This window comes from Rattus rattus, chromosome 4, assembly GCF_011064425.1.
Source record: "Rattus rattus isolate New Zealand chromosome 4, Rrattus_CSIRO_v1, whole genome shotgun sequence".
In the NCBI taxonomy this organism is placed as follows: Eukaryota; Metazoa; Chordata; class Mammalia; order Rodentia; family Muridae; genus Rattus; species Rattus rattus.
Genome location: NC_046157.1, coordinates 108088563 through 108099745, shown reverse-complemented (window position 1 = coordinate 108099745; position 11183 = coordinate 108088563).

Below are 11183 nucleotides of genomic sequence, written 5' to 3'. Positions count from 1 at the left end.
GGATTAATATAGTAAAAATGGCCATTTTACCAAAAGCGATCTACAGATTCAATGCAATCCCCATCAAAATACCAATCCAATTCTTCAAAGAGTTAGACAGAACAATTTGCAAATTCATCTGGAATAACAAAAAACCCAGGATAGCTAAAACTATCCTCAACAATAAAAGGACTTCAGGGGGAATCACTATCCCTGAACTCAAGCAGTATTACAGAGCAATAGTGATAAAAACTGCATGGTATTGGTACAGAGACAGACAGATAGACCAATGGAACAGAATTGAAGACCCAGAAATGAACCCACACACCTATGGTCACTTGATTTTTGACAAAGGAGCCAAATCCATCCAATGGAAAAAAAGATAGCATTTTCAGCAAATGGTGCTGGTTCAACTGGAGGTCAACATGTAGAAGAATGCAGATCGATCCATGCTTATCACCCTGTACAAAGCTTAAGTCCAAGTGGATCAAGGACCTCCACATCAAACCAGACACACTCAAACTAATAGAAGAAAAACTAGGGAAGCATCTGGAACACATGGGCACTGGAAAAAATTTCTGAACAAAACACCAAATGGCTTATGCTCTAAGATCAAGAATCTACAAATGGATCTCATAAAACTGCAAAGCTTCTGTAAGGCAAAGGACACTGTGGTTAGGGACAAACGGCAACCAACAGATTGGGAAAAGATCTTTACCAATCCTACAACAGATAGAGGGGCTTATATCCAAAATATACAAAGAACTGAAGAAGTTAGACAGCAAGGAGACAAATAACCCTATTAAAAAATGGGGTTCAGAGCTAAACAAAGAATTCACAGCTGAGGAATGCCGAATGGCTGAGAAACACCTAAAGAAATGTTCAACATCGTTAGTCATAAGGGAAATGCAAATCAAAACAACCCTGAGATTTCACCTCACACCAGTGAGAATGGCTAAGATCAAAAACTCAGGTGACAGCAAATGCTGGCGAGGATGTGGAGAAAGGGGAACACTCCTCCATTGTTGGTGGGGTTGCAGACTGCTACAACCATTCTGGAAATCAGTCTGGAGGTTCCTCAGAAAATTGGACATTGAACTGCCTGAGGATCCAGCTATACCTCTCTTGGGCATATACCCAAAAGATGCCCCAACATATAAAAAAGACACGTGCTCCACTATGTTCATCGCAGCCTTATTTATAATAGCCAGAAGCTGGAAAGAACCCAGATGCCCTTCAACAGAGGAATGGATACAGAAAATGTGGTACATCTACACAATGGAATATTACTCAGCTATCAAAAACAATGACTTTTATGAAATTCGTAGGCAAATGGTTGGAACTGGAAAATATCATCCTGAGTGAGCTAACCTTAATCACAGAAAGACATACATGGTATGTACTCATTGATAAGTGGCTATTAGCCCAAATGCTTGAGTTACCCTAGATGCCTAGAACAAATGAAACTCAAGACGGATGATCAAAATGTGAGTGCAGATCGCTCATGAGAGACACAGCCAGAATACAGCAAATACAGAGGCGTATGCCAGCAGGAAACCACTGAACTGAGAACGGGACCCCTGTTGAAGGAATCAGAGAAAGAACTGGAAGAGCTTGAAGGAGCTCGTGACCCCATATGTACAGCAATGCCAACCAACCAGAGCTTCCAGGGACTAAGCCACTACCCAAAGACTATACATGGACTGACCCTGGACTCTGACCTCGTGGGTTGCAATGAATATCCTAGTAAGAGCACCAGTGGAAGGGGGAAGCCCTGGGTCCTGCTAAGACTGAACCCCAGTGAACTAGACTGTTGGGAGAGGGCAGCAAGGGGAGGTTGGGAGGAAACACCCATAAGGAAGGGGAGGGGAGGGGATGTTTGCCGGAAACCGGAAAGGGAATAACATTGAAATGTATATAAAAATACTCAAGTAAATAATAAAAAAAAAATATATAAACTTTAAGAGTTTGATATAAAGTATTTCTACATTATAAATATTGTAAGAGTAAGAAGATATGGGGTTAGAGATATAATAGGAGATATGATATAGTGATTAAATTTATCTGCTGATTTTTCAGAGAATGAGAATTTGGTGACCAGCACTCATGTGCAGTTGCGCCCAAACTTCATTTAACTCATGTTAGAGACTATCTCATAGACTCTTTTGGCTTCTGCAGAAACATGCATAGACATATACATAAATAATCAATCTTTTTAAAAAGATTAAATAACGTACACTAAAATTTTATGTACATGAAAGACAGCATAATACACCCTAAATAAGAAATTTCAAAATTAAGCCACTTTTATGATAATGTTTTCCACCCCCAAGGGCCATCAATCATCTAACAAGAGTCCAACACCAGCTATGAGAAGTTCTCTTTCATGTTCCTTGTTAGGAAAGTCCAAGAGGATCCCACCCCCTCCATAAAAAATAGTCTATTTCTGCAGCCCTTGGCTATCTCTTATAGGTTGATGATAAGTTAGTTCTTATCGCAGGTTCAAACTTGTGTGAGATCAAGGTTTACTCTCCTCCTCTGGCAATGAGTGTAGCACCTTCCAGCACAGTGCAGGCTTGCCAGTAGGGATGAAGCTTTCAGGAAATCGCCATCTTGGTATCTCTATGCTCTGTGGCTCAAATATGTGATATCATTGTTATTTCCCAAAGAGCATAAATGGCGACTTTCTCTCTGTGTAACACATTTTAGGGAGTTGCTTCCAAGTTCTTTTTTTTTTTTTTTTTTTTTTTTTTTTGTATTTTTCAGGACTCTGTGATGGGCTTAAAACATAAGAAATGCGAAAATCAGCAGCACGCTCCATTACACTTGTAGACAGTACTCCATTTGCAGTTATTAACTTTTACTTAAATGTACAAAGTGCTTTTAGTTAAACCAAAGAGGCAGATGCCAAGTAAATCATGTTTAATATGCAATTAATTTGGCTGCTCTAAAATGGTGACATGTTTGTGTAGGCAAAAAAATTTTGCAACCTACTTTTAATAAATGTTCAACCTCTCCTCTAGCCCACCCCCCCAGCGGAGGTAGTGGAAAAGAAATTTATCAGGATACGAAGGAAGGGGACCTGTTCGACAATAGTTCTTTGGGGGTGAGCTTGATTTTCTATCTCAACAGTTCAATCCCGAAGCAAACAACAAATACTCAGCAGCTGCAGACCAGTCCTCCAGGCAGGCCAATAACGCGCACGAACCAGCAGCTACAACCCATCCCTTTCTGCAAGCAGACACCAGGCACAAACCAGCAGCAGTAGTTCAATCCTGACGAAACCACAAGACTAGCCAACCAGCCTGAGGTTCCACAGCAAGCTGCCACAGAAACCTCATGAGCAGTTCTTCAGTGAGCATCTCTCAGTGGTGCTATTGCAAGTTGAGCTCAACTACGTTATTTTACTAACTATAGGTACTACATTACTTTACATTACATTAAGGACATACACGGTTATCTGACAAGATAACAATAAAAGTAATTAAGTCAGGTCTCTGTGACTGACATATAAGGCAAACCAATACATGCGTGTTGTTAGTGAAGAATAGTGAGGCAAAGCAAATCCAACCAATGCTCAGTGCTCTTCTCCCACTGTCTGTGGGGCCAGATTTATACTCCTTCATCACAGATCCATTCACATGTTTGCTGTATCAAAGCATCCTTTCACCTGTGTCTGCTCCAGGAAAACTTTCTTTCATGTGTCTGCTTTAGCAAAAGATCCTTTCACCCGTGTGCCCCAGCAAAACATCATTTGACATAACTTTCCCAAAAGTACTGGATACTTCTACTTCATGTTTGTAACATTGCTGAGATGACAATGCTTCATAATTATACAGAAAAAAATTTGGTTAACACTTACTTCCACTAAAGCATCCAGAGTAAATTATCTCTGGACAGATTTTGTTTTTAAGTCTTAAGCTATCCTTTTAAAAACATTTGATAAGTTCTTTGACAATCTGATACATCTTTTGATCACATTCATTCATCCTCCCACAACTCTTCCCAGACCCAGCCCCTCCTCTTTACCCACCAAACATTTTGTTCTGTTCTGTTCTTTACTTTTACAAATTTATCAAGACTGTTTTTTCTTACTCAGTATCTTACCTACCTGTAAGTCTCCATGGCAATCACCACCAAGTGCAAATAGAAACTTCCTGAATGAGACATACATTAATTTATCTGTATAATGGTGAGTCATCAGAAGATAGTTTGCTAATATGTTTCTTTAGCAGAATAATAATAAGAGATTCTTCCTTGGGCTTATGACCTCTGTGGCCATGGTTCTGGCCTCAGTAATGGTGCGAGATATGGATTTAATTTTATGGAGCAGGATTTAAATCTATTATGAAGAGTTGGTTCGTGCCATGATGTTCATGTCACTACTGGACTGGTAGGAATATCTTCCAGTGCTAGTCATCTTTACAGCTTGCAATATTCACAGTTTATGAAAAACGTGTACTTTTCTCCTCTGATGCACGTAACTTTTTCAGAACTGGAAGATATCCAGTAGGGTGAAGCTTTGGATGAGTAGCATATTGATTTTTTCCATGTCTAATGGTGTAGTTTGTGATATGTTCAGTAACAGGGTCTTGATAAGGTCTTACTGTTCCATACAAGAGCATTGACAATAGTGTGTAATGTTTCAGTTGTAAATAGTGTGTAATGATGCTTACTGGCTGTTCTAGTTAGTTTTATGTCAACTTAACAAAAGGTAGAGTCATTTCAGTATAGGGAATTTCAGTTGCAAATGTGCTCACCACAGTCTGGCCTGTGGGAAAGCCTGTGATAGATTTTCTTGGCTGGTGATTAATGTGGGAGTTCCAAGGCCACTGTGGGCAGTGTTATTCTTGAACTGGTGGTCCTGGGTACTTTAAAAAGAGCAGGCTAAGTATGTCATGAGAAACAACCTGGAATATCATAAAGTTTTTATCTTTAAATCAGTTCCTGTCTCCCAAATATTGTTCTGACTTCTTTGGATAAAAGACTATAAGCTACAACATGAAATAAACCAAATAAATCCTTTCCTCTCACATTGATTTTGATCATGATCTTTATCACAATAATGGAAAAATAACCAAAACACTGGTCAAGCAACTCCAAAATAGTTATCTCACTCATGGTACTAGGCTTTTAACTTGTTAGCCTGTAGTGTCTAACAGTATCATTGTGACCTCCTTATATGATAACTCTCCATGTTTCTCTCTCTCTCTCTCTCTCTCTCTCTCTCTCTCTCTCTCTCTCTCTCTCTCTCTGTGGGTGTATGCTGTTTGTGTGTGTGGGTGCATAAGTGTGTGTCTACAATAGTATACAACAAAATCCATAGCCACCATTATACTAAATTAAGAAAAAGTTAAATAAATAAAAAGTCAAAGGCACCTATTCTCTCTACATTTATTCAGGATACAGTATGCAGTATTTGCTTCAACAATGAGATAAGAGGGAGAAATAAAATAGATGCCAATATGAAGGAAAGAAGTGAAATCTTTTCTATTTGAAGATAGTACTCCATCAGAAAACTCTTAGGTCTGATAAACACTTTCTGCAAATTCTTTGGACACAACATCAATAAAGATCAGTAACCTTCCTCTACACCAGTGTTTTAGAAGGAAATCAGGAGATAAAGCCAAAGAATATTAAATACAAAATACCTATGGAAAAATTTGAACTGAGGTTGTTCTACACAGAAAACTTTGAGAAACCAAAGACAGAAGCTGAGCAAACCATGGGAAGCAATCCCTCCACGGTCTCGGCATCAGCTCTTGCCTCCAGATTCCAGTCCTTCTTGAGTTCCTAATCTGACTTCCTCCAAAAATGGATCATGATATAGAAGTATAAGTGAAATAAAATTTTTCCTCCTTAAGTTGCCATTAGATCATGATGTTTCATTGCAGCAATAAAAACTCCAAGACACAGATTTAGTGTAATCCCCATCAAAATTGCAAGTACTTTATTTTCATAAGTTAAAAAAAAATCTAATATTTACAAGGAAGCCCATCACCTGGTATAGCTAAGATGGACCAATATAATTTCATACATATAGAAACAATTATTATCTGAGAAACAGATAGAACAATATACATAGACTACAAATGAATTGTTTACCTTGCTAGTGATACATTTCATCAAGGCAGGATATAATTACACATGGTAATACTTTATAAAAATACCCATTTAATTTTTGAGTATATAAAATCATAAATTCATCATTTGGATAGATGGCCAGAGCCATGCCACATAAAATATAAATATGATTTTATAAAACCTGATGTTCAATCCTAAAATATACTGTAATGTAAAAATGAAAAGGCTAAGGCTATCTAAATCCATAGTTTTCCTGTTTGTTATCACTAAAGTAAACATAGTATTTGTAGATCACATGATCACCTTTTACCCAGAAGATGAGATTCTGGCCTGAAAGCTAAGATGTTCTAGTATGTGTCTACCTTGACAGACAAAATAATGTTTATAGCACTTCTCTTTAAATTATACTCTCTTAGGGGGAAATGCTTATTTTTTCCTAGAAAGCAGTGAATTCATGTACAGTGGGGTTTTTAGTAAGGAGAAAGGGGAAGAGATCAATGACTCTCTATGTTTTGTGTGCTTGGGTAGTGGGATGGTGTAATAGAGCTGTCAACACACATTGCTGATGGGGTAGAAAATATGTTCCTTCATTTTCAAGCCTCATATTAGAAATATAAATCCATGTATGAGACATCATATAGTGACTTTAAATCCAATCACTACGGGCTTGGGGATTTGACTCAGAGTAGAGCGCTTGCCTAGCAAGCGCAAGGCTCTGGGTTTGGTCCCCAGCTCCAAAAAAAAGAATAGAAAAAAAAAACCAAAACAACATCTTATAGAATGTCAATTCATTAGACATGTCTATAAACATTTTTAAATACTTGTCTTTTTAATATATATATATATATATATATATATATATATATATATATATATATATATATTGTATTGAGCAGTGCTGAATTTTAGGGCATGTGGAATTTATTGTTGACAATAACATAAGTTATGAAATATCACCACCATTTGCTTTTATACATTATGAGCCAATTTGGGGCATGTATATGTTTCTCAGCAAATCAGTGAAATTGTCTAAATTCTACATAAACAGTTCTAAAGACTTTAGTCTTAGTTTATTCTGAAATGTTTTATTGCTACCAAGTGTTTCCTTCTCTGAAATTTGTTTGCCATAGAGAACTGTAGAGGAATTTTGATCCAACAGTATGGCTGCTCTGGCAAGGGGTAACATCCAAAGTTATCATCCAGCTGGAATACAGAAAAACCACACACCTTTGTGGCTGGACTACAGACACTTCTATGATACAAAGTAACTAATCATAGAAATATTTGACAGAATGAGTCACAGACAGGATATGCCCACCTTTGACAAGAAGAGACAAGAAATTGAGGAACAGTGAGGGTAAGAGAACTCAATGAAATTCAATTCAATTTAGTTCATTCAATTCAATGGAATTCAATTCAGTCCAATTCAATAAAATCAAGTTTAGTTCAGTTCAGATCAGCTCCTTTCAGTTGAAGGCTGTTGCATTCAGTTCAATCTGAAGCAGAGCAGTAGAGTTCAGTTCAGTTCACTTGGTGGGGTTCAGAGGCAGTCTTTCCAAGCAGATCAATACAGTCAGAAGCTGAGAGAAACCAATTTGAATCAGTCACCTTGAAGAGGAGTTTGTGCCAGACCAGATGAGTTGAACCAGCATCCAGAATTCAGAAAGATCTAGAAAGGATGGGTTTATTCAGCAGTTAGTCTGGGAGGCTGCAACATGCTAGGCCTTGGTTAGCAGATGGAGGCTGAAAGCTGAAGTCTTCCAGGTCCAGGTTTGAGAAGATTAGGTTGTATAGAGTATACAACCTTCTGAGCCTAGGATTATGGATAGTTAAAGGGCTCAGTGCAAGCCATGCGTTCATAAAGCTTGAGTATGGCTCTCATCACTTCATTTGAGGAAATAAAAGCAGCATTTACATTTACAGAGAGCACTCCTTCAAACACAATCATGACAACCATGCTCCTTAGAAACTTGCTGCTTTACAACTAAATAGTAATCATCCAAGGCAAGTATTTTGTGTGGTTTATTTTATATCTTTACTTTTTAAAAATGTTTTAATAAAATACAGGATTTGGAATTCACTAAGTAATTCAATGAACAACCGAGTTAATTTCTAATTGGTTCATGCAGACAAACAGTCTGATTTCATAGAAAATGTGTACTAAAAATAATTGTTGGGGTTGGGGATTTAGCTCAGCGGTAGCGCGCTTGCCTAGGAAGCGCAAGGCCCTGGGTTCGGTCCCCAGCTCCGAAAAAAAAAAAAGAACCAAAAAAAAAATTGTTCTGTGTATCAAAAACTTGAGTTATGAAATCTCACACTCAGAAATTGTCAAGGTAGGACTACAGTATAAAATTTTAACTTTATAAACAATTCATAACATACATACTTCAGATGCCATATCCATGCCAATGCTCTTCTGTCCTATATTAAATGTAGGCATCACTAATTGATTCAGGAAAACCTTTTGCTCACCCTACACATGCACTCATAAGTGTTCTCATCCTGCAGCACACCCTGTGATGCAGCGCTTGGGATGCTGATGTAGAGTGAGTTCCAGGAGTTCAAGGTTAGCCTGGGTTATTGCCACAATCTTTCCCCTTGTCTCCATATCCTTGTTTTAGAGAAAGGATGCAGAGAGAGAGAGAACAAGAGAGTAAGAGAGCAAGAGACAGAGAGACCGAGAGAGACAGAGACAGAGACAAAGACACATAGAAAGACAGATCACATTTCAATCTGCACCCAGAGCTAAGGCTATCACAGCCCTCTGTACCCAAATCCTGCCCAGACAGAGCAGGTCTCCCAGGAGTGCTCTCACTCCTAAGACCACAGGCCCACAGGAGACACAAGCTCCATTCAGAGACAGCAAGACCAACTAACACCAGAGATAACCAGATGGCATGAGGAAAGCACAAGAAACTAAGCAACAGAAACTAAGACTACTTGGCATCATCAGAACCCAGTTCTCCCACCACAGCAAGTCCTGGATACCCCAACACACGGGAAAAGCAAGATTTAGATTTAAAAATCTCACCTCATGATGATGATAGAGGACGTTAAGAAGGACATGATAAATCCCTTAAAGAAATATAGGACAACACAGGTAAACAAGTAGAAGCCCTTAAAGAGGAAACACAAAAAAAAATCCCTTAAAGAGTTACAGGAAAACATAACCAAACAGGTGAAGGAATTAAACAAAACCATCCAGGATCTAAAAATGGAACTAGAAACGCATTTTGACCATTAATCAAAATGTATTTGCCACTCATGATAGAGATTTTTTAAGCTCATATTAAAAGCTTTCCACCTGGGGTTGGGAATTAAGCTCAGTGGTAGGCGCTTGCTTAGCAAGGAAGGCCCTAGGGTTTGACCCTAGCTCCAAAAAAAAAAAGAAAAAAAAAAAAAAAAGCTTTCCACCTGCAGTTAGCTTCTGATCATTACATTATTTTTCTGAATAAAAAGGAAAGTTTTATCACTAATAAGGGGCATGAGAGTTTCTTCTTTTAAGCAGGAAGATGATTTAATGCTTAAGAGCCATATTTTAATATAAAATAAAACTATTTAAGATATTACTATTTTAATATTAGTCTAATAAGAACACTAAAATTAAAAGATTGATGTGGAGGAGAGAGGTTGTGTGCTTTATAAAATAGTAGGTCTGTATCTGGACATTTCGAACATTCTTGATGTTAGTCATTCCTCCATCTCCTGCTTCCCGTCTCTCTTATCCCTGTGTCTACTTGCACACCTTCCTTTTCCACCTTTTCTATTCAAATAACCTGTGTTGTACTCTCTGAATCTCATAAGATCCTTTGCCCCATTCCCTCTTTTCAAAAATAGCTACTTCTATGGTGTGTGTGTGTGTGTGTGTGTGTGTGTGTGTGTGTGTGTGTGTGTGTGTGTGTTGGATATTTTTGTTTGTTTTTGATTAGTTGGTTGGTTTGGTTTGGTTTAGTTGTTGTTTTTTTTTGATTCTTTGTTACTCCAAGTTAAATACAAATCTAAATAAATTCCCAATGCTAAGATCCACATGTTAGTGAGAACATGAAATATTGGTAATTCTGGGTCTGCATAAAATGTTTTCTAGTTTCATCCATTTACATTAGAATTTAATGATTTCATTTCTCTTTAAAGCTGCATAAATTACTCCGTGTATCAGTACAGCATTTTAAGTCTTCATTAAGCAATTGATGGACATGTACGTAGTTTCCATACCCTGACTATTATGGAAGAGCAGCACTAAACAAGGATGAACCTGTATTTCTGTAGTAAAAAATAGAATGTTTGTAATATGTGTCCAGGAATTTTATAGGTTCTAGATTGGTTTTGAGAATTCTCTATGATGATTTCCATAGTGTCTTTGCCAATTTGGTCTCCTAAAATCAGTGCATGAGTGTAGCCTGTTTCCTACATTCTTGCCAGTTTGTTGTCTTTTGTTTTTTTAATCTTTGCCAATTTGACTTGGATAAAATTAGATCACAAAATAGTTTTAACTTTTTTTATTTCTCTGATAACTAATGATGCTAAACAAATTTTAAATTATTCTTAGCTGTTTGTCTTTCTTTTTCTAAGATGAAACCCATCTTTTGATGAGTTTGTATCCTTGTTTTGTTTTGTTCTTTGAGTTCATGGTATATTCTAGTCATTAACCTGTCAGACATATATCTGGTAAAGATCCCCCACCCCTTTTTCTGGATGTTTTTTCAGTTGACCAATAGTTTTCCTGGCCGTACAAAAGGGGGTTTTGTTGGGGGATGGTTTTTCATTAAGTGTCAATTGTTGATTTCGGCAATGAGTCTTTTTCAAAAGGTTCTTACATTGAACAGATGTCTCAAAGTGCCCTCCCTACTCTCTTCTAAAATTTGCAATGTTTTATGTCCACCATTCAGAGTTTATTATGGTAGTGGGTTTAGCTTAATGCTGCTTATATTATAATGTTAATTTTGGTCCTCAAAACTGCTTACATGAGTGTCTGCATGTAAGACACTGAGGGATCCTGCCAAGAGTTGGTTCCGATTGGTAAATAAAGATGCTGGCATCCAAAGGCTGGGCAGTGAAGACAAGGACAGAACTTTTAGGATTCTCAGGCTTGGAGCTTGGGACAGACAGGAAGAAGGGAGAGG